Raw genomic sequence first — 25,340 nt, forward strand, 5'->3', positions numbered from 1 at the left:
GATTGTTCGGGGAACATTCAAGACAGATCCCTGTTCCGGAGTTAGGTCCGGAAAGGTCAGGTTTTTAAAAAATGACTGCATCCTCCTAGTCCTGTCTTCGCAATCCTGCGATTTATATAAATCAGAATAAAATTTTCTAAAGGTTGCGTTAATCCTTTTATGATCATGAGTCAGGATACCCGTACTTTCCTTGATAGACATGATAGTTTGAGGGACCTTCTTTTTCTTTGCGAGAAATGCTAAATATCTACCAGGTTTATCGCCAAATTCATATAACCTTTGTTTTGCAAATAATATTTCCCTCTTAGCCATTTGGGTAAACATGGTGTTTAGAGCTGTCCTAAAGGCCGTAATCCTTTATAATTTGATAATATAGGGTCTGTCAGTGTATGCTGTTTCAGCCGCTTTTAAGCAAGCTTTGAGCACACGCTGTTGTTCTCCCTTTAATTTTTTCTGGGTCGCTGAGTAGGAGATGATCAAACCTCACACGTAAGCTTTGATGGTCTCCCACATTATTGATGGGTTGCTAGCCATACCTGAATTCATTTCTATAAAAGTTTTAAATTCTTGAGAGAAGTACTTTACAAATTTACTATCTTTCATCAGAAAGGGGTCCATACACCAATGCCTGGGGAGATGTCTCATTGTTCCTCGCCTTGATTTCCATATGTACAGCAGCGTGTTCAGAAATTGCTATAGTACCTATTTTACCGGATAATATGGAATTTTAAAAAATCGAGGAGGCAAAAAACATATCAATTCTGGTATGACATTTATGTGGATTGGAGTAAAAAGAAAAATCTCTGCCCTGTGGATGAAGGCATCTCCATATATCTACTAGTCCTAATTCTTTGTTCAAATCCATCAATTGTCTAGATCTGGGAGATACTCCTGCAGTACTTTTGGGAATCCTACCTATTTCCGGATCCATAATACAATTAAAGTCTCCCCCTATAATTGTATGACGGGCACCGAGAGCCATCAATTTTGAGAAGGCTTCCGTTATAAATTTAAAAGGATGTGCTGGAGGGGGATATACAAATTTAAGATCCCATTTCCTCTCCATTTATAAGGGCTTTAATCAGAATATATTGTCCAGATTCGTCTTTTATCTGATTTAGGATTTTGAAAGGGAAATTCTTCCGAATAAGAATAACAATTCCCCTGCTTTTTGAGCAGAAAGAAGAAAAAAAGGCCTGATCAAATCCACACTGTCATAATTTCAAATGTTCTTTATCCAACAAGTGTGTCTCCTGTAGGAGAGCTATATCGACCCTTTCTTTCTTGAGGTTTGATAATATTTTCTTCCTTTTGACTGGTGAATTACTCCCCTTGACATTCCAGGTGCACCACTTAACCGACTGATTAACCATAACCGTCCGGACAAGTCCGAGATCCCTCAGGAGGGGAAACCCTATCCAGAACATTCCGAGCATAGAGCATATAAAATTTACAAAAATAATGCTCTTTAATACACTCACATCGATATAATAAAAACTATTTCTAAATAAAAAAAATATAAAACGTATTTAAATGGATATTTTCCCTCTTGTTCCCGGGGGTATCACTTCCTTTCCAACAGTCCATCATATCCTCTCCCAACCAGTGCCCCACCCTTGTCCCAGGCGGTCCTCAATAGGATGAAGAATATTCAAATATACTACAGAGCTAGAGTTAACAGTGAGCACCCTACCTCCTCCCCGCTCCCCCCACTCCCCCACCCACAGGTTACCTTATCCTGCTTTATTTCTGTCTTTAGGAGCGGGGTTGTTTTCCCCTGTTATTTTGTATTATTATATTTAAAGTGTAGTGTCGCTGGGTGGCGTAAGGAGTACTGAATATTTAAGTCCCTTAAACACTTCTCGGCTTCATCAAACGCCTTCCTCTTTTGGACCAGAGCTGGGGAAAAGTCCTGGAATAACATAATCTTGGATCCTTTATAAATCATGGTTTGGGGATCTTTCGAAGGAGGTCAAGTGATAGGCCGGAGTGGGGTGGGGGTGGAGAGGTCAGGAAGAAGATTGCAGGTTAGGAAGGCGGTGCTGAGTTCGAGGGATTCAACTGAGACAAGGTGGGGGGAGGGGAAATGAGGAAACTGGAGAAATCTGAGTTCATCCCTTGTGGTTGGAGGGTTCCCAGGCGGAAGATGAGGCGTTCTTCCTCCAACCGTCGTGTTGTTATGGTCTGGCGATGGAGGAGTTCAAGGACCTGCATGTCCTTGGTGGAGTGGGAGGAGGAGTTAAAGTGTTGAGCCACGGGATGGTTGGGTTGGTTGGTCTGGGTGTCCCAGAGGTGTTCTCTGAAACGTTCGGCAAGTAGGCGGCCTGTCTCCCCAATATAGAGGAGGCCACATCAGGTGCAGTGGATGCAATAGATGATGTGTGTGGAGGTGCAGGTGAAATTGTGGCGGATATGGAAGGATCCGTCGGGGCCTTGGAGAGAAGTAAGGGAGGAGGTGTGGGCGCAAGTTTTGCATTTCTTGCGGTTGCAGAGGAAGGTGCCGGGAGTGGAGGTTGGGTTGGCAGGGGGTGTGGACCTGACGAGGGAGTCACGGAGGAAAAGACCATTCCCTCCATGACTCCCTCGTCAGGTCCACGCCCCCCCCCCCCACCAACCCAACCTCCACTCCCGGCACCTTCCTCTGCAACCGCAAGAAATGCAAAACTTGCGCCCACACCTCCTCCCTTACTTCTCTCCAAGGCCCCGACGGATCCTTCCATATCGACCACAAATTCACCTGTACCTCCACACACATCATCTATTGCATCCGCTTCACCCGATGTGGCCTCCTCTATATTGAGGAGACAGGCCGCCTACTTGTGGAATGTTTCAGAGAACACCTCTGGGACACCCGGACCAACCAACCCAACCACCCCGTGGCTTAACACTTTAACTCCTCCTCCCACTCCACCAAGGACATGCAGGTCCTTGGACTCCTCCATTGTCAGAACATAACAACATGACGGTTGGAGGAAGAGCACCTCATCTTCCGCCTGGGAACCCTCCAACCACAAGGGATGAACTCAGATTTCTCCAGTTTCCTCATTTCCCCTCCCCCCACCTTGTCTCAGTTGAATCCCTCGAACTCAGCACCGCCTTCCTAACCTGCAATCTTCTTCCTGACCTCTCCGCCCCCACCCCACTCTGGCCTATCACCCTCACCTTGACCTCCTTCCACCTACCACATCTCCATCGCCCCTCCCCCAAGTTCCTCCTCCATACTTTTTATCTTAGCCTGCTGGACACACTTTCCTCATTCCTGAAGAAGGGCTTATGCCCGAAACGTCGAATTTCCTGTACCTTGGATGCTGCCTGACCTGCTGCACTTTTCCAGCAACACATTTTCAGCTCTGATCTCCAGCATCTGCAGACCTCACTTTCTCCTTGGGGATCTTTCCCAAGATTTCTGGAAACTTCTAAGAGCATCTGCCTCTCCTTGTAGCTCTGCAACCGTAACAGGAATGGGCGGGGGCGTTGGTTCGAACCGGGCCCACTCCACCCTTACCTGGCCTGATCCAGCCTCCAGATTTAAAAGCTGGAGAAGCCACTATTCAAGAAATGCTGTAAGCTGGCCTTCCTCTTCCCGTTCGGGAAGGCCCAGCAAACGAATATATTTTCAATGACCTCGATTCCTGAGGTCGTCAATGTGATTTTCTAAGGTCTGGACTCACTGTTCGAGAGTCTGGACCTGATCCACGCCGGTTCTGCTGTAGTTTCAGAGGTCGCGGACTTTAGCTCTGCCCCTCTGACTCGGCACTCAATTTCCTTGATGTCTCAGTCGTGCTTTTGTAGCGTGGCTGAGAGTGAGTCCCATTGGCTCCGGGACTCTTCAATGAAGGCATCAATCTTCGCATCGAGTTTAGAGATTATTTTCGCAAGGCTTGCCACTGTAGATAAGTCCCCCGGGGCGGCTGTAACACCTCTGCTGCAGCTGGGGAGGATGGGGGAGGGGTTCCTGCCTGCTGAGAATTGTGGGCTCCCTTCCCTTCAGTCATTTTTACTGGAGATTAAATTGTTTAAATGCAGTTCTAAGTAAGTTATTACATTATGTAAAAACTATTTTGAATGATTTGCTGAGTGTGGCGGGGTGGGTGACCCATTTTGCCCAAGTCTTGGGAGGAGCACTATAGACTCAGACTTGCTGGGTCACCGCCATCTTGGATCCCCCAATTTTTTTCTCTTAGTTGGTGAAGGACTCCCCTTAACATTACAGGTGCACCATTTAAATAAATGGCTAGCCATAGCCATCCAAAACAGTCCGTGACCCCCGTAAGAACCCTACTCATAGCACACCGAGTGAAAACAAGAAACAGTTTGTATAGATTTAAAAATACAACTTCCAGAACTACCAAATCAAAACTTCTAACATCTGCTTCTGCAACATACCAACATATCACACAAGTGAAAGGAGACTTAACCCCTTGCCCACAGGGGGGCGCTCATACCACCCATTAAACCCTCCATGCCTCCTTCTGGCTGGAGCCATGCCCCCACCCCAGACAACACACAGTAAGAAAAAATACGCACATCATACAACAAAAAAGTTGAAAGTGGGCATTCAACCCATCCCATCCATACTGTAACCCTAGGCGCTCCTAGTAGAACAGAAATATATAACCTCTCCCTGCCTTCCCAACTGCACACCCCATCCCATTTCGGAAGAAAAAAACTAAAGGAAATGACAAGGAAAAAAGAACAAAGGATGACAGGAGGGAAGAGAGAAGAGAGAAGAGAGAGAAAAAGAAAAAAACACAATTATGACCCCTACATATATTTAAAAAAACCCTGACAACCAGGTAAACCAGGAAAATTACAGGGAAAAACAAAATAAACATTATTATTCACATTATTCAAGCCAGCCGGTCTATTTTAAAGCACCAAGGAAGTCCTTTGCCTTTTCCGGTGAGTCAAAATTGAACATGGATCCTCTGTAGCTGAAACATAATATTGCCGGATATCTTATGGAATGCTCGATATTCAAGACCCTCAGTTGCCTTTTTACCATGTCAAAGGCCTTCCTCTTACGAATCACAACCGCAGAAAAGTCTTGGAAAAACATAATTCATGATCCTTTATATATCAGAGCCTGTGGATTCTTCCCCAGTGCTCTGGAGGCTTCCAATTTCATTTGCTTGCCTCCATAATGCTGGAGTTGCACTAATACTGGGTGGGGGTGCTGGTCTGATCTGGGCCTGCGCACTGCGACCCAGTGGGCCCGCTCGACCCGCACCCGGCCTGCCTCGACTTCCAGCTTCAAAAACTGTGGGAGCCATTGCTCAAAGAAGCTGACGATCTGGCTTTCCTCTTCCCATTCCGGAAGCCCCACCAGTCGGATGTTCTTTCAACAACCTCGAAAATCGAGATCATCAACCTGCTCCTCCAAGGCCTATACCCACCGTTCCAGGGCCTGGACCCAACCTGCCGAGGATTCCGCCATGTTTTCGGATGCCACGGCCCATTACTCCACCTTCCAACACACTGCCTGAGACGCTGGATCTCCTGGTCATGTTTCTGCAGCATGACCGAGATTGGTTCAAGCCTGGCCCGGGTCTCCTCCTTCACAAACCCCAAGACCAGGCTCTGCTCCATAGTTAGGTCCTCTGGGGTGATCACAGAGGCTGATGCTGTGGCCATGGGCATGTCCATTGTTGCAGGTAATGGTGGGTGGGGGGCGGAGGTGGTTTGTCCCTGCTTGCTATGATCCTCGAGGATCCTTCCTTTGGTCATTTTCCTAACTATCGTAAACTAACACTGAACAATTCTAGGGGTGAAAAATAACTATTTCTACCACATTGAGTAATAAAAGAAGGGTGAGTGCATCACTTTGTCTGGGTTCTGGTGGAGAGCTTAGCAGGGCAGACTACTGGGTTGCCAGCATCTTGAATCCCCATTATTATTCATTTGACTGCTGGGAGTCAACAAGCAACCATTCAAGTTAGGGCTTACAACTGCACATACTGATTTAAAATGTAGGGTAATCGGGCTGTTATTCTGGGAGAGTTGGCATGTTGACCAAAATAACCTTCTTTAACCTCTTCTTCTTGTACTTATTTCTTAGCACAAACATTGTTAGCTATTTCGTTTGTGTTCTTTGGTTGGGCAGTAACCCAGATTCCTCTTTTTACTCAAACTGTAAGTGAACTTGGTAAGGTAATATTCCCTAATGGAGACCATGACAGTTATTATTGCTCACTGTAATAACCCAATTGGTTCATTAAAGCCCTTTAGGGGAGGAGATATGCCATTCTCTCCTGGTCTAAATGTGACACCATGACACACAGGAATGTGACTCATAATTACTATCTAAAATGGCCATGTAACCATTCAGTTCAAGAGAAATTAGGGATGAGTTACAAATATTGGCCTTTCCAGAGATGCTATGAGAGTCTTTTTTATGACACAGGATATTGAAATCTCAGTATAAAAGGTTTACGAAACCAAACTCAAAATTTCATGCAGCTGTCTCATAGCTCCCCAGTGATTAGGAGGCTAACTTTAATAAATTCTTCATGTCCCTAAGACATTAATATCCAAGCCAATAATTCAGAGTTCAGGCTGAAATCTTTTGGTTTAATGGCTTTTAGTTTTAACTTTTGTATAGGCTGTGTACACACATTATGGGTAGAAAGGTAGAAGAGGTAGGCAGGTAGTACAAGAGTCTCCTGTGGCTATCCCCATTTCAAACAAGTACGCTGTTTTGGAAAATGTAGGGGGTGATGAATTCACAGGGGAATGTAGCACCATCAGCCAAGTTTCTGGTATTGAGACTGGCTAAAATGCAATGAAGGGAATGTCAGGTTCCAAGAGATCGATTGTGTTAGGGGACTCTCTAGTCCGAGGCACAGACGTTTCTGAGGTCAGCAGCAAAAAATTAGAATGGTATGTTATCTCCCTGTGCCAGGATCAAGGATGTATTGGAGAGGGGGAAAATTTTCTCAAGGGGAGATGGCCTAGCAGGAGGTCATTGAACACATTGGAGCAAACAATATAGGAAGGGAAATGGATAAGATTCTGAAGGGAGATTACAGAGAGTTAGGCAGGAATTTAAGAAGGAGATCCCCGAGAGTAGTACTATTTGGATTATTCCCAATGCTACGAGCTAGTGAGGGTAGGAATAGGAGGATAAAGCAGATGAATGCATGGCTGAGGAGCTGGTGTATGGGAGAAGGATTCACATTTTTGGATCGTTGGAATCTCTTCTAAGGTAGAAGTGACCTGTACAAGAAGGACAGATTGCACCTGAATTGGAAGGGGACTAATATACTGGCAGGGAAATTTGCTAGAACTGCTTGGGAGGATTTAAACTAGTAATGTTGGGGGAGGACCCAGGGAGATAGTGAGGAAAGAAAGCAATCTGAGACTGGTACAGTTGAGAAAAGAAGTGAATCAAACAGTCAGGGCAGGCAGGGACAAAGCAGAGAACAAGGTAGGACTGATAAATTAAATTGCATTTACTTCAATGCAAGAGGCATAACAGGGAAGGCAGATGAATTCAGGGCATGGTTAGGAACATGGGACTGGGATATCATTAGCAATTAAAGAAACATGGCTCAGAGATGGACAGGACTGGCAGGTTAAAGCTCCAGGATACAAATGCTACAGGAAGGATAGAAAGGGAGACAAGAGAGGAGGGGGAGTGGTGTTTTTGATAAGGGATAGCATTACAGCTGTACTGAGGGAGGATTTTCCCGTAAATAAGAAAGGGATGATCACCTTATTGGGATTGTATTATAGACCCCCTAGTAGTCAGAGGGAAATTGAGAAACAAACTTGTAAGGGGATCTCAGCTATCTGTCGGAATAATAGAATGGTTATGGTAGGGGATTTTACCTTTTCAAACATAGCCTGGGACTGCCATAGTGTTAAGGGTTTAGATGGAGAGGAATTTGTTAAGTGTGTACAAGAAAATTTTCTGATTAAATATGTGGATGTACCTACTCGAGAAGGTGCAACGGTTGACCTACTCTTGGGAAATAAGGCAGGGCAGGTGACTGAGGTGTCAGTGGGGGAGCACTTTGGGGCTAGTGACATAATTCTATTAGTTTTAAAACAGTGATGGAAAAGGATAGACCAGGTCTAAAAGTTGAAGTTCTAAATTGGAGAAATGCCCATTTTGACAGTATTGGGGAAGAACTTTCAAAAGCTAATTGGGGGCAGATGTTCACAGGTAAGGGAGCCACTGGAAAATGGGAAGCCTTCAAAAATGAGATAACGAGAGTCCAGAGACAGTATATTCTTGTTAGGGTGAAAGGAGAGGCTGGTAGATGCAGGGAATGCTGGATGACTAAAGAAATTGAGGATTTGGTTAAGAAAAAGATGGAAGCATATATCAAGTACAAACAGGATAGATTGAGTGAATCCTTAGTTGAGAATGTGTTGCTGGAAATGCACAGCAGCTCAGACATCATCCAAGGAGCAGGAAAATTGACGTTTTGGGTCACAGCCCTTCATCAGGAATCCTTAGGAGCATATAAAGGCAGTAGGAGTATACTTAAGAGGGAGATCAGGAGGGCAAAAGGGAACATGAGACAACTTTGGCAATAGAGTTAAGGAGAATCCAAAGAGTTTTTACAAATATATTAAGGACAAAAGGGTAACTAGGGAAAGAATAGGGCCCCTCAAGAATCAGCAAGTCAGCCTTTGTGTGGAGCCGCAGGAGATGGGGGAGGTACTAAATGAGTATTTGCATCAGTGTTTACTGTGGAAAAAGACATGGAAGATATAGAATGTAGGGAAATGGATGGTGATATCTTGAAAAATATCCATATTACAGAGGAGGAAGTGCTGGATGTCTTGAAATGCATAAAAGTGGATAAATCCCCAGGACCTGATCAGGTGTATCCTAGAACTCTGTGGGAAATTAGGGAAGTGATTGCTGGGCCTCTTTGTATCATCAATAGTCACAGGTGAGGTGCCGGAAGACTGGAGGTTAGCTAATGTCGCACCACTATTTAAGAAAGGTGGTAAGGACAAGCCAGGGAACTATAGACCAATGAGCCTGATGTCTGTGATGGGCAAGTTGTTACAGGGAATCCTGGGGGACAGCATGTACATGTATTTGGGATAATCAGCATGGCTTTGTGCATGGAAAATCATGTCTCAAAAATCTGATTGTGATTGTTTGAACAAATAAAGAGGTTGATGAGGGCAGAGCAGTAGATGTGATCTATGTGGAGTTCAGTAAGGCATTCAACAAGGTTCCTCATAGGAGACTGGTTAGCAAGGTTAGATATTATGGAATATGGGGAGAACTAGCCATTTGGATACAGAACTGGCTTGAAGGTAGAAGACAGAATGTGGTGGTGGAGGATTGTTTTTCAGACTGGAGGCCTGTGACCAGTGGAGGGCCACAAGGATCAGTGCTGGGTCCACTACGTTTTGTCATTTATATAAATGATTTGGATGTGAGCATAAGAGGTACAATTAATAAGTTTGCAGATGATACTACAATTGGAGGTGTTGTGGACAGTGAAGAAGGTAATCTCAGATTACAAAGGGATCTTGATCAGATGGGTCAATAGGCTGAGGAGTTGCAGATTGTGTTTAATTAGATAAATGCAAGATGCTGCATTTTGGGAAAGCAAATCTTTGCAAGACTTACACACTTAATGGCAAGGTCCAAGGGAGTGTTGCTGAACAAAGAGACCTTGGAGTACAGGTTCAGAGCTCCTTGAAAGTGGAGTCACAGGTCGGTAGGATAGTGAAGAAGGTATTTGGTACGGTTTCCTTTCTTGGTCAGAGTATTGAGTACAGGAGTTGGGAAGTCATGTTGCAGCTGTACAGGACATTGGTTAGGCCAGTGGCAGAATATTGCATGCAATTATTGTCTCCTTCCTACCGGAAGTATATTGTGAAACCTGAAAGGGTTCAGAAAAGATTTACAAGGATGTTGCCAAGGTTGGAGGGTTTGAGCTATAGGGAGAGGATGAATAGGCTGGGGCTGTTTTCCCTGGAGCATCAGAGGCTGAGGGGGTGACCTTATAGAGATTTATAAAATCATGATGGGCATGGATAGAATAAATAGACAAAGTCTTTTCCCTGGGGTGGGGAGTCTATAACTAGAGGAGATAGGTTTAGATTGAGAGGGGAAAGATATAAAAGAGACCTGAGGGGCAACATTTTCACACAGAGGGTGGTGCGTGTATAGAATGAGCTGCCAGAGGAAGTGGTGGAGGCTAATACAATTGTAACATTTAAAAGGCATCTGGATAGGTATATGAATAGGAAGGGTTTGGAGGGATATGGGCTGGGTGCTGGCAAGTGGGATTAGATTGGGTTGGAATATCTGGTTGGCATGGATGAGTTGGACTGAAGGGTCTGTTTCTGTGCTATACATCTCTATGACTCTGTTGGTGCACCTTAAACATGCGTATTGATGAGCAATAGACCTCCATTCTGTAGGACTGATAATGTCCCCACAGGATCCTGCTTAGAAAGATTAAAGCACATATAATCCATGTACTAGCATAGATTAATGATTGGTAGATAGAAGAGAGGAGGAATGAATGGGTAAAGCTTACAATGGCAGGCTGTGATTAGTGAGGCAAGGAACAGCATTTGACTCCAGCTGTTCACATCTGATATCAATGGTTTGGAGGTGGGGACCAAATGCAATATTTCCAAATTTGCAAATGATACAAAGCTAAGTGGAAGCTCCAGGAAGATGTAAAGTGACTCAGGAGATTTGAACAGGATGTAGTGAATAGGCAAAAACATAGCAGGTGGAAAATGGGAGATTATCCACTTTGTAGGAGGAACAAATATGCAGAGTATTTCTTAAATAATACAAGGTTGGAATGTATAGTTTAACAATAGGACCCAAGTGTCCATGTCAATAAGTCATTGAATGCTAATATACAGGTGGAGCAAGCTATTACAAAAAGTAATGGAATGTTTTTAATGCAAGGGCATGAGCATACCGGAGTAGTGTCATCTTTCAATTGTTTCGGAGCTTGCTTAAATTGCACCTGGAGCACTGTGTGCTGTTTGGTCTCCTTATCTCAGGAAAGATATTACTGCCATTGAGGCATTGCAACAAATGTCACCAGGCTGATGTCAGGGATGGTGAGAATGTCCTATGAAGAGAAGTTGGGCAAACAGAGCCTGGAATTTCTAGCATTTCAAAAAATAAGATGCATTCTCATTGAAACTTACAAAATATTTAAAAGGGTAGACAGGGTAGATGCAAGTGAGCTATTTCCCCTTCTGGAGGAGTCTAGAACTAAGGGGCATAACTTAAAAATAAGGGAACCCATTTATGTCTGAGATGAGTTATTTTTATTCCAGAGGGTTGTAAACCTTTGAAATTCCCTACCACAGAAAACTGTGGAGGATTCGTCTTTTAGTATATTTAAGGTTGGAAATGATAGATTTCCAGTTACCAGGATGAATGGGATTGGGGATGGGAGGATGAGTAAAAGGCATTGCAGTGTTTAATCAGTCATGATTGTATAGGATGATGGAGCAGGCTCACTGGGCTGAATGGTTGACTTTTGTTCCTATGAGACAGTGTGCCACTGGGAACTTTTACATTGAGGGAAGTATGCCTGATGACCTCTGATTTAATTTAGCTGCAGTTTGTTGTAAAGTTTAAGTGCAGGGCAGCCACAGATATCGAGATCAACATCTCTTCCCTTCCCCACCTCTCCGTGTGAGTGAAAAACAGATAAGTCAAGAAAACTCAAGTGAAGAATTCTAACAGAAAAAGACTTAGGACCACTGGATCAACTACCAAACTGAAGAAATACCACTGTGTGACAAACAACAGCATGTCATCATTACTGAAATCAAAGGAATTGTGAGGGGCAATTTAACCCATTTCTTGTGACTTTTGATCTCTGGAATTTTTTTTCTTTGTGTATACCTTTTCCACCCATGATATCTGTATCAAAATTATTTGCATTTTGTTCACTTTAATCCTGAATAAATGAGGGGTATTTGTATTTTCTAAAGTATTATAGTTTAAGTAATGTAGTAGTCAGTTAGAAATCCTTTCTTTTCTCTGCCATATGTCAAATTAAGCATGTTATAATAGTTATTTGCTGTGAATAACAAATCCTTTTGTCCTGGATAACAGTCAGCCAGGTTAATTGATTCTAAAGGATCACTAGACCTGAAATGTTGATTCTGTTTTCACTCCATATACGCTGCCAGACCTGCTGAGGTTCTCCAGTAATTTCTGGTTTTGCTTCAAGTTGTTCACCTTGGTGGTCTAATGGGAGTTTGCAGTTTGTGATGGTTTGTGAAACAGTGGAGCATGATTTTCGGTGCAGTCTTTGCAGTTAAATTGTGCCAATCATCCTTTATTTCTATCCATATAAAACTACCAAAGAATCTTACAGTTTTTCGGTTGCTTTCCACAACATTATGGAAAAATGAGAACAATGTCTTGACTTTACCATACTTTGCAGTCATCTCTTTTAAGACATGTGAGGTCAGAATAGTAGCTGATTCTTACCAAACCAATTTCTCTACCTTTTAGTTGCAGCACACTTGATTGCTGTTCATCCACTTTTCAGCTGCTGCTGTCAATTTTGCTTTCACAATAATCTTAGAACGGACAGTTATGTCTAAGGATTCACCTTTCCTGCACTCCCCGGATTTAGATGAATGCAATGTGCAATTAACTAATAACGATAAGGAGCTACAATTGTTCTTTGGTCGAGGTTCATAAAATGGAATACGTTTGAAAGAGATTGTTGGTTAGACTATTGACATATTGGCCAGGATTTTATGTTAGGAATAGTGATGACACTGACAATGCTCATCCATAATACCTTTAAGTCAGACAGTACATGAGCAGTTAAGCATAGAAATCTGGAACTGGTGCATCATCGCCCAAGAAAATGTTATTTAAATTTAGTAAATTTCTGTTTCTATAACTAATGGTATAGGAAAGGCTACAGAAATCATTGTTTAATATGTTCTCATAATCATCAGTAGGTAAGAGTGAAATGAAGCAAGGAGAGGCGACACAGAGTTCAAGGTGTAATGTACTGTGCCCCAATCATAAAGCATGAAAGTATGTGATTTGTGTCTTTGTTAGTGTAATGATTGGAACTAGGTGGATCTTATTGAATGGGATCCTTGATTGGCATTGTTAACCTAGGTCAAGTGGGAGCCCTGGATGGCCAATGTGTGTGTGTGTCCATATATATAATAAAGGGTGACTTGATGATGGAATGCCAGCCTCTATGCAGATATTTCAGTTAATCTCTTTCCTGTGCTGTGGTTTGATCAGAAACCTGATTGGAGAAATTCAAACATGCAATTGTTGAATAGTTGGGTTCATATTTGGAAACTGACAACTTTCAGATTTCATTCATTAGCTTTCTCCTGTGAACACCCATCACACATGAAGGTGAAGTTTCTATTTTGTGCAGAATGAATTTCATCACCTCAACTACTGTAGATAAGGGAAAGTGTTAGATAACTGAGTTATCTAAAGATTGAACTTATGGTGTAGTTATTTTAGACATAGAGTGAAATAAACATAATAATAAGAAACAATGTAGAGTGTATTTATTACAAATAATTAAATAAACTATACATCAAAGGTAATTGTTATAAGTTCGGGTACCAATGACTGGTGGCTTAAGATTAGGGGAGATCACTGCAACATTGCTACACTGAGTCCAAAGTCGTCTAATTATGAGCTATTTTTTCAATTCACTCATGGAGCATAGGTGTTACTGGCTGGGCCAGCATTTATTACCCATTCTTGTTGCCCTTGAGAAAGTAGTGGTGAACTGCTGTCTCGAACTGCTACAGTCTCTGGTCTGTAGGTAGATGCACAGGGCCGATAGGAATTCCAGAATTTTGACCCAATGACACTGAAGGAATGACGATATATTTCTAAATCAGGATGGTGAGTGGCATGAAGGGGAACTCCCAGGTGATGGTGTTCCAATGCAGCCCTTGTCCTTCTTGATGGTAGCGGTCATGAGTTTGAAAGGGGCCGTCTAAGAATCATTGGTAAATTTCTGCTGTGCATCTTGTAGATAGTTCACACTGTTCCTACAGTGATTGAGGGATTGAATGTTTGTGGATGCAGTCAGTCAATCAGGCAGCTTTGTCATGGATGGTTTCAAGTAGGAGTTGCACTCATGGAAGCAAGTGGGGAGTATTCCATCATACATCAGGCTTGTGCTTTGCAGATGTTAGAGAGGCTTTGGGTAATCAGGAGTTGAGTTACTTGCTGATGTTCCAAGTCTCTGACCTGCTCTTGTAGCCGTTATTTTTATGGCTAGTCCAGTTGAGTTTCTGGTCAATGGTAAATCCTCAGGATGTTGATAGTAGGGAGCTTAGTGATGAAAATGTCATAGAATTTAAAAAGGTGATAATTAGATTGTCTCTTACTGGAGATGGTCGTTGCCTGGCATTTGTGTGGCACTCACTATGTATCAGCTCAAGTCTGGATATTGTCCAGGTCTTGCTGTATTTGGACATGGACTGCTTCAGTATCTGGAATTGCAAATGGTGCTGAATATTGTACACTCATCAATAAACATCCCCACATCTGACCTGATGATGGTCATTGATGAAGCAGCTGAAGATGATTGGGTCTTGGACACTATCCTGAAGAACCCCTGCAGAGACATAGCAAAAGATAAACCAGTAAAATCTTAGCAAGAAGATGCACTTGCAATACATAACATATTTAATGCATGGTAGCAAAAGTTACAATTATCGTTAACTAATTCAGAATAATTACAAGTAACTAGGAGGCAGGTGTTTACAACTGTCTCCATTGGGACCTTGCTAACTGTTCCTCCACATGACGACGGTGTGACATCATCAGTTTGGGTGGAAGGCTATACATCTCAACATTATTGCTCTATAAAGTGATGTCTGTAACAATTAATGTTCTGGGAAGCTTTGATGATAGATTGAGAGTGTGAATCTAAACGTTCCATTTTAATTTGTTCCAGATGGATTCTCCATGAAGAGCTGTTGTACAACAAAAAGCATAGCCTATTAAAATCAGGAAAGTAATAATTATATTCAATATTTCAAATCTTCATCAAGCAAATGTTAAAACATTACTCTACAGATTTGTTTTATCACTAGAAACTTTAATAATCACGCCATAACTCTTGACAGTTTCACAGAGCCAATATATAAACATAATTTATATTATCTATTTTCTCTTTCCTCTCTTGACACAATAGTTTCACTATTTACAGATGATGGTATCAAGATGGTGCTGCAAATTTTCTTCATTTTCAGAGTCTCAGATATAAATCAGGAACACAAGATAGCCATTCTTGAGTCTGCTTTACCATTCAATTAGGTTACGGTGATCTGAATTTTAATTTCATCTATCTGCCTTGGTTTCATAACGGTTACTATCCTTGCCTATTGTTGTTAGGTTTGAAATTTTGAGTTGATATAGTCTGAAAAGGTACGGAACATTCCATTGACATGTATTCAGAATTTATGCTGAGTTTCTAGGGTTGGAAAATGGGAGCAAACAGCTCAACTCCCCCAAGGACAAGTCTGTTCTGAGTATACCGAATTTAAACTCAGTTGTCCCAGAGCCATAACTGTAGCAAACCTAGCAATGCTGGAACTGAGTAATGTGCACTACTGCAATCAGTTCCTGGGTGCAGAATACATAGCTACCAAATTCAGGCATATCTAAGGATTAGGATGGGAGGGGGGGATCCAGACACTTAAGGAAGAATACAAAGGCAGTGCTATTTTGAAGGTCACATGGGAAGGTATAAAGGGCAGGATGTTTCACCCTTGTAGGCAAAAGTGAGGACTGCAGATGCTGGAAACCAGAGTTTACATCAGAGTGATGCTGGAAAAGCACAGCAGGTCAGGCAGCATCCGAGGAGCAGGAAAATCGACATTTCGGGCAAAAGCCTGATGAAGGGCTTTTGCCCGAAACGTCAATTTTCCTGCTCCTCGGATGCTGCTTGACCTGCTGTGCTTTTCCAGCACCACTCTGTTTCACCATCATGCATAGTGCAGCGCCTGAAGAAATAAGCTTATTTCCATCCCATCACAAAGTTGGTCAAAAATAAGGCTTCCCATTCTAGTTGATCTTATACTGGCCAGCATATTATCAGAATAGAGGGGAATCGAGGTCCTTAAGTGGGCAATAAGTGGTCTAAGGACAACTGGCTTAGTGGGTGTCTTATCTATTGGGGTGTGTGTGTGTGTGTGTCCATCCGTCCGTCCTATCAATAGCAAATGTTCATAGATTGAGTCCTTGCTCAAAGCAGAAAACAACTTCCAGGCACAGCTCTTTACAGGAGTTATTAGTCACCTGATTTGATTCAAAATTGATTGAAAATAAAGTCATGATTTTAACCTAATTTTTTTTTCAGAAATATTAATTGAGTTCTGGTCAGAAAAGCATAATGATGTTTCCTTAAAGATCTTACTCACAAATCTAGTCCCCAAAACTTCCAAGAAAACTATAACTCTGATTCTGACTTCTTCTGCCTAACTAGAACAGGGCGAGGTATTTTCGTGACGGGGTGAAAGGGCAAGGGGAAAGCAGTGAAAATACTAACATAGCATGCAATGTACATGTTTAATGGACTCGTCTGGCCACATGTGGATCTCTTCGCACAGACTGGCAAGTCCCTCTTTGTGATGCAAAAGTTAAGGACTGATGATGTATTTAATACACTAATATTGCAATCAGCAGCATCTATAGTTCGTTTCTGGTGTTAGCCTCACTAGTGAAAACCAGCACATGGGTTAGCAGACAAAAAGGATAATCAAAACATGTTTTTTGAACATTGTCTTGGGTGCCAGGATGAATGTACTTACACTCTCAGGCAGCACTATCAATCCTTGGGATACCACAGTCTTACTGGATACAATTCCCCTTTCACTTATCTCGCTGGGCCATTCCAAGCTGTCCTGGGGTGTTTTGTAAGATTCTTGTCCACTTGCCTGATGTCATTAATGCCAGATTAAGAGGCCCTTGATCTGTTCACTTGACTTTTGGGAATTAAAATAGCCCAGGGCTTTTCCTGGTGAGTGGAGAGTATGTGGGATGCACATTTGGCTGGCCCTTGGACTGGCAAAAAGAAATAAACTAAACAACTTAGCATCAGGGAATATTTGCTTGCTCAGTCTCATTTTCAACCCAAAACAGATCATTCTGTATAAAATTGTAGCTACCTTGTTCACTATTACACTCGTCAATTGTGTAACAGACTTTTTTTATGAGCATTGATATTAAGTATATGAATACATTTTTATTTAAATCTTGTCTTCAGTATGAACGCAAAAACTTGTCAAATGCAATATAATGTGAGAAAATTGTGAGGTTATGCACTTAGGCAGGAAGAATAGAGGTGTTGAATATTGTTTAATGGAGAATGAATGCAGAAAGCTGCAGCATAGATGATTTGGGCATCCATGTGCATAAATCACAAAACATAAGCATCTAATTTCAGATAATAGGGAAGGCAAATGGAATGTTGGCCTTTATGTCAAAGGAATTGGAAATATAAAGTATAAAACTATACAAGGCCGTAGTCAGACCACAACTGCAATACTGAAGAACAATTTTGGGGCCCTTATCTAAGATATACTGGCATTGGAGACAGTCCATAGAGATTCATGAGGCATTCCTAGCTGTGGAGGGACTGTCTTATGAGGAGGACTAGCTTGGGCCTGTACTCATTGGAATTAGGAACAGGTGACCTATTTGAAACATTGAAAATTCTTAGGGACTTGACAAGAATGTAAGAATATAAAAAGCAGGAGTGGGCCATCATGCCCTTTGATCCCACTCTGTTATTCAATAAAACCAAAGCTGATCTTTTTGTGACCTCAGATCCATTTAACTGCTCTTGCACCTTAACCCTTAATTCCTTTACTGTTCAAAAAGTTACCTATCTTAGCATTAAGAACATCCAGTGAGGAAGCCTCAACTGCCTCACTAGGCAGGGAATTCCACAGAGACACAATTCTTTGGGTGAAGAAGTCTGAAATCTGCCTAATTTTGAGGCATGCCCTCTTGTCCTAGTTGCACCCATCAGTGGAAACATCCTCTCTACTTCTATCCTATCTATTCCCTTCATGATTTTATATGTTTCTATAAGATCCCCCCTCATTCTTCTAAATTCCAATGTATATCATCCCAGTCTACTCAGTCTCTCCTCATAAGCCAACTCTCTCAATTCCAGAATCAATCTAGTGAATCTCCTCTGCACACCCACTTGTGCCAGTACATCTTTTCTCAAGTAAGGAAGCCAAAACTGCAAACAGAATTCCAGGTGTGGCCTTACCAGCATCCTATACAGCTGAAAAATAACTTCCCTGCTTTTAAACTCAAACCCTCTGGCAGTGAAGAACAAAATTCCATTTGCCTTCTTAATTACCTGCTGCACCTGCAAATCATTCATGCACAAGGACACCCAGGTCCCTCTCCACAGCAGCATGCGGCAACTTTTTACCATTCAAATAATAGTCCTTTTACTGTTATTCCTACCAAAATGAATTACTTCACATTTATTAACATCGTACTCCATCTGTAAGACCTTTGCCCATTCACTTAAACGAAGCTCTGCCACTCATTTTAGTGTCATCTGCAAACTTTAATAGACAATATGTGGTCCCCGATGCCAAATCATCTCTCAATTGTGAATAATTGCAGTCCCAACACTAAGGCACACCTATCGTCGCTGATTGCCAACTGGAAAGCACTTAGTTATTCCCACTCTTTGCTTCCTATTAATTATTTAATCCTCTATTGACATAACACCACGCATCTTTATCTTATGCAGTAGCTTTTTGTGCGGCTCCTTTTGGAAATCTCGATACACCACATATATAGGGTCCCCGTTGTCCACCGTGCTCGTGATGTCTTCATAGAATTCCAGCAAATTAATTAAGCATGACCTGCCTTGATGAGCCTATTCTGCGGCTGTCCAATGGGACAATTTCTATCTAGATGTCTTGTTATTTCTTCCTTGATAATAGATGCAAGCATTTTGCCAACTACATAGGGAATTATAGACTGGTTAGCTTAACCTATCTTTTGTCTGCCTCCTTTTTTAAACAGTGGTATCACATTTGCTGTTTTCCAATCTTCTGGAATTGACCCAGAGTCTAGTGAATTTTGGAAAATTACCGCGAGTGCTTTTGCCATTTCTCTTGCCATCTCTTTTAGTACCCTGGGATGTATTCCATCAGAGCCAGGAGACTTGTTTACCTTTAGCTTCATTAGCTTGCCCAACACTGCCTTTTTATGGTCATTTCTAGATCCTCGCCTACCTTAGTTTTCTTATCATCAATTACTGGCATGTTACTTGTGTCTTCCACTGTGAAGACCAACACCCAATCCCTGCTCACTGCCTTGACTATTTCCTCATTTCCCATACTTAAATCCCGTTTCTCACCATCTAAAGAACCAATGTTTACCTTAATCACTTTTTCTCATTTTATACATTTAATAGAAACTTTTGATGTCTGCCTTTATATTCTGAGTTAGTTTACTCTCATAACATATCTTCTTTATAGCTTTTTTTGGGGTTTTCTGTTGACCTTTAAAGTGTTCCCGTTGTTCTAGTTTCCTATTGGTCTTTGCACTTTGTATACATTCTCTTTCAATTTTATATCCTCCTATATTTCCTTAGATATTCATGGCACATTAAACCCTTTCCTACAGTCCTTCCTTTTCACTGGTATGTTCTTTTCACTGGTTTATACATTGAAATATTGCTTTGCAAGTCCTCCATTGATCGTCATCTGTTCCACCATAAGGTTAATGCAGAAAGGTTGTTGCCTGTTGTGGGAGAGTCTAGGACCAGAGAGCATAATCTCAGAATAGGAGTCTCCTATTTAAGACCAATGAGGAGAATTTCTTCTTTTAGGGGGTAATGAGATAGATTTTTGATCATTAAGTGAATTGAGGATTATGGGGAAGAGGCAAGAAAGTAGCAAGAAAGCTCAGCACTGTCCCCATGACTTGTCCTACCTGCCTATCTTCTTTTCCACCTATCCACTCCACCCTCCTCCCTGACCTATCACCTTCATCCCCTCTCCCACTCACCTATTGTACTCTATGCTACTTTCTCCCCCACAACCCCCCACCCTCTTCTAGCTTATCTCTCCACCCTTCAGGCTCTCTGCCTTTATTCCTGATGAAAAGCTTTTGCCCGAAACGTCGATTTTACTGCTCCTCGGATGCTACCTGAACTGCTGCGCTCTTCCAGCACCACTAATCTAGAATTGAGGATTATCAGATCAACCATGATCTCACTGAATACTGGATAAACTCAATGGGCTGAATTGGTCTATATCTCTTACATCTTGTGGTCATGGTATGATTTTGTTTTAACATCATTTCATATGATTAGATGTTTTGGGACTAGAGGCTAAATAAATAGGTGTAGCATTGCTATGGATATTCCTGAACACTTTCGTTGGTATTATCTCAACTAATCACATCAGAAAATATTTCTAGGTAAGTAACGAGGTTAGATTCAGTAATATTCTGAAATTAGGATATTCAAATGGATGAACAAAAAACACAGCATTATGACAGGGGACAATATAGTGAGGGGGATTGACAATGTTTTCTGAAGCAAAGAGTGAGAGTCCAGATGGTTTTGTTGTCCGCACAGTGCCAGGGTTCAGGACCTTTGCTCAGGAGTGGCTCCATTTATTGTGGTCCATGTAATTATCAATGATATACACTGGACAAGGAAAGAGGTTCTGCATAATCAATACTAGGAGCTAGGCATCAAAATAAGAAACAAAACTTCAAAGATAATGATTTCTAAGATTACTGCAAATTGCCTTAGGACAAATTAGATTAAAGAGATAAATGTATGAATTAAAAGTTAGTGCGGGAGAAGTGGTTTCTGGTTTATGGGGCATTGGCATTGGTACCTGGGAAAGTGAGATGGTCAATATGTAAACTGGACTGATGTTCTTGTGAGCTTCATGTCAAGGGAAATAGACAGGGTTTTGAACTAAATACCAGGGACAAGGGATCAAATTCAGTAATATGTAGTAAATCATTGGAGACAGGGCATGAAAGAAAACTATTAGTGTGGGAAATGAAAACAGACCAGCACAGGAGGAACAGAAAGTACAGATTAAGAGTTAATCAGCATATAGAGCTAGAGGTTACAAAAAGACTAAAAAGGACAAAACTCAAGGCTATGTATCTGTATGCACATAACATATGAAAGAAAACAGATGAACTCAGAGTCCAGATGGAAATTAATAAATATGATCTGGTAGCCATGACAGGCATGTGACTGCAGGAACATGTGGATTAAGACCTAAATTTTGGGGGGGTATGTGATATTTAGGAAGGACAGTCTTTTGATACAGAATTTGCAACTCCACCCACTCCCCACAAACCACCCAACAAGGTGGGTTTGTGGGTTTTGATGTCCTCTTAAAGGCCCCATTCTGCTGGTAGGGGAATTCATAAAACCAAATGCAAGTTTCTGCGGAGGGCCCTTGTTATCAGGTACACAGTGGCTACTTGAGGTATCCAATATCTGGATTGGGAAAGGGCCCACTGAGAGCCAATACACACCTCAGCCCATTTTTCCAACCCCACTCTCTACAACCTCCATCCAACGTTGTGGTCTGGTTGTCTTGCTGATCCTGGATCTGTATTACTGCCTCCCCCTGGTGGCAGTGACAGCAATGAGAAGCATTGGTTATTGCCACCAAAATTGCAGCCATTTCTCAAAAGGAAACACTATGGGGCTTTTGTTGGCACACTTTCTGGGAGGCAAGACCCCTGCCCCTTTGAGTAAATTCCACCCTATATGTGCAGCATACATTTATCATCCTTGAATTAGATTCTTTTCGTTATATGCTGTTGTCTAACAGACTGAATTGTTGAGGAGGTTTTGAGTCCTGGTTCATATCATTTAAATATGTATTTGCATTGTGGGAATCTAAAACAAACAATTTAGTCAGCATGGACAGGTTGGACTGAAGTGTCTGTTTCCATGCTGTATGGCTCTATTACAGGGAGCTTGAAAAAGATGGAGGGATGGACCTGGTAATTAAAGATGATAGTACAGTGGAGAGGGACAACAAAAAATAGTGCAGTAACAGTTTGGTTAGTGATGGGGAATGATAACCCAAGAAGTGACTTGTGGGACTGGTGTAAAGGCCTCCTAATAGTTGCCACGTAACAGGCAAAGAATATATATTTGAGCAGCACTACTCAATGGTTAACATTGCTGCCTCACAGTGCCAGGGACCTAGGTTCAATTCTGACCTTGGGTGATAGTGTGGACTTTCCTCTGGGTGGTCTGGTTTCCTCCTAAAGTCCAAAGATGTGCAGATTAGGCAGATTGGGCAAATTAACACAGCCATAGTGTCTAGGGATTTGCAGGCTAGGTGAATTAGCCATGGGAAATGCAAGGTTACAGGGAAGGGATGCTCTTTGGACATTCAGTGTGGACTTGATGGGCTGAATGGCCTGCTTCTCCACCATAGAGGTTCTATGATATAATGGAAGCTTGTCAGAAGAGTTTGGTGATTATCATGGAGAATTTTTATTTTCATACAGAGCGAAAATATCAGATAATTAAATGTAACCAAGATAAGGAATTCACAGAAAATTTTCAGGATAGTTTCTGAGATAGCATGTTCTGGTATCAACCAGAGAGCGGGCTATAATAGACCAGATATTGACTAACGAGATAGGACAAAATAATATTTATAGCGAAAGTGCCCTTAGAGTCTAAAACTAATACTTCACACTTAAACACAGATAATTATGAGGGCACGAAAGTTACGCTAGTGAAAGTATTATGAAGGTTAAGATGTTGGAAACAAATATTTAAGATATTTAAATACACGAAACAGATACATTCCAACAAAGCAGAACCCATCATCAATGATTAACTAAATAAATTACAGATAGGAACAAACTGAAAAGGAAAAGCATATAATTGTGTAATATGCAGGTCAGGAGATTAGACAAAAGGTTTAAAAAAAGCAACAACTTAAAAGATTAAAAAGGAGGGAAATTATTTAATCGAGGAAATAATAAAGTTAGCAATTGTCTTACAGAAATTCAGTCTGGGAAATTAATAATGGAAAATAAGGAGATGGCAGAAGAACAGAACAAGTAATTTGCAAGGAATAAGCAAACACCATTGTGCTCTTGGTCAAACATAACTATTCCTTCCTTGGCCCCAGTGTGTAAAAGTATTGACCTTGAATGAACTGGTCAGCAATGTCAGGGCAGTGAGGTGTACAGAACACAAGGAGCCAATGTATTCAGTTTGTGAGGGACTGGGAGTCTGCAGGTCTGTGTCCTGTACGGTGCATGGGTCTATGTGTAATATTTTGTTTTCTGAAGAGCCTCACATTGGTGGGTTTTTCATACCATTCCTCACAGATTGAGAACCCTACCTGGCCCACTGCAACTGTGGTCATGGTTGTTTTCTTTTCAAAAGCTGTTTCCAATATGATGGAAGGCAACAGCAAGGTCTTCAAGTTGACGGGCACCTAGATATTCGAATAACCATCTCATGAATCCCCAAGGCTTCACGTTGCCCCATCTAAAGGAACCTGCAGTTGCTCACCATTCCCATCCATGCTTTACCATGCACCCCTTCTTGCAAACACAGTTTCACCTTTCATAGCTGATAATTTTCCTTCTTCCCCAAGCCTGCAACCCCCAATCCCCTTGAATAGGTTCCTGACTCTCCTTCCTATAGCCAGTGCCCCCTTGTCCCCTCCCCCAAACCGCATTTCCCCTTAGTGTTTCAGGGTAAACCAGGCTGACTGTGGTCCAGTTCCTTGAGCAATCTAACCAGACAGCTCCAGTTGAGAAATGCCCAAGCACCTGTCCAATGCCTGTACATCTCCTGAATTGCATTGACCTGAGATATGGACTGACCATGACCCACTTCCCAGACAGCAGAGGCACAGACTCCCTGACGAAGAAAACTCCAACTGGACACCTGATGTGTCAATCCCCTGGACTGTTACTGGACTCTGATGACTTACCATGCTAATATGTGCTGCCACGGATTTTGGTAAAGACTACTCCCCTAAGATGTGGTTGCTTTCTGCACATGTAGTGTGTCTGTCACACAAGATACTGGCGCACGGTACATCATGAGACTGATGGAGCACACTGCCTCACAGCAAGGTGAACATGGCCATGGACTACTGACCAGCAAGGCAAACTGCCTGGTTTTATGACTGCACTGATAGGCAAGGGAGGGATACTGTCAGTATGCAGATAGGCGCTAAGTGAACAAGGGCTAAGAGAACAAGTGAGCAATTCTAAGATGCAGTCTAAACTAACAGCTGAGTACTTACCCAGGAACATAAACCCTGTGCTCTGAAGTGTAAATCTCAACTTCCTAAGCATCCTACAGGTAGGAAAGGTGCCATGAAGACCCTGAGAGTTTGGCAATTACTGGATGCCAATGTCAGTGGATGAGGGATGTTGCTAGTGCCCATGGATTGTGCCCAGAGATACTATCTTTTTGGATGTCATTTGGAGCTGATGACAAGCTGAAGTCACCAAGTACCCGCTCTGACTTACTTGTTGAGAATTCTTGGCATCTAGCTCGTTTGGCAGTTTTGCTAAGAAAGAAAGATGAATATTAATGAGGTGAGTTGTGGTGTTATTTAAGCATTCAACAAGCTATAATCTCCCTTAATAGGGAACTTACCAATACCTCGTGAGAATTCCACCTTGATGCCTGGAACTTAGTTAAAAGGTATAGCAAGTCGTTCCCACTGTCGAAATGGGTCTGGCTGCACTTGCATGATTCTAACAGCTTTTTTGCCATAAACCACATCTTTCACATCCCTATAAGATTCCACCCTCTAGGTCAGTTAACACCTGTCATAGAGAAATTATTAGAATCTATTAGTAAAGACATCATGACTGAACATGTGAATAAATTCAATGCAATCAGACAGAATAAACACAGTTTTCTGGATAAGAAATCATGTTTAACCAATTTATTGGACTTCTTTGAAATTGTAACATACTGTGGCTAAAGGGAAATTTGTGGATGTACTGAACCTAGATTTTCAGAAGGCATTGGAAAGGGTTCCATGTCAAAGGTTATTGAGCAATGTAAAGACTTGTGATGTAGGGGGAAACATAGTGGCAAAGATAGCAGATTGGCTAACAAAGAGGAAACAGGCAAAAATCTTGCCAATCATAAAATGATTGGCAAGATGTACCAAGTGGTGTGCCACTGGAATCGGTGCTGGGCCTGTAATTCTTTATAATCTGAAGGGATTGAAGGTATGGTTGCTAAATTTGCAGATGTCATAAATGTAGGTGAAGAGGACAGTGGCAAACTTCAAGACAATATAGATGGTTTAGGTGAGTGAGAAAAATGCTGGCA

The 25,340-nt window shown here is 42.0% G+C and overlaps 1 long non-coding RNA gene across 2 annotated transcripts in view; it reads right to left on the bottom strand.

The window, feature by feature from the left end:
- Positions 1-13,499: 13,499 nt before the first annotated feature.
- The window catches only part of LOC132824746 (uncharacterized), a 65,217-nt gene continuing 53,376 nt past the window's right edge, over positions 13,500-25,340 (bottom strand). The window contains exons 2-4 of one of the 2 annotated variants that reach the window (XR_009645698.1): positions 24,651-24,823; positions 24,521-24,561; positions 13,500-14,588 (exon numbers count right to left, since the gene is read on the bottom strand). This is a non-coding gene — a long non-coding RNA (uncharacterized LOC132824746). The remainder of the gene's footprint in view (positions 14,589-24,520; positions 24,562-24,650; positions 24,824-25,340) is intronic. The other variant, XR_009645697.1, reaches the window with a different exon arrangement.

Source organism: Hemiscyllium ocellatum, chromosome 19, assembly GCF_020745735.1.
Source record: "Hemiscyllium ocellatum isolate sHemOce1 chromosome 19, sHemOce1.pat.X.cur, whole genome shotgun sequence".
Taxonomy (NCBI): domain Eukaryota; kingdom Metazoa; phylum Chordata; class Chondrichthyes; order Orectolobiformes; family Hemiscylliidae; genus Hemiscyllium; species Hemiscyllium ocellatum.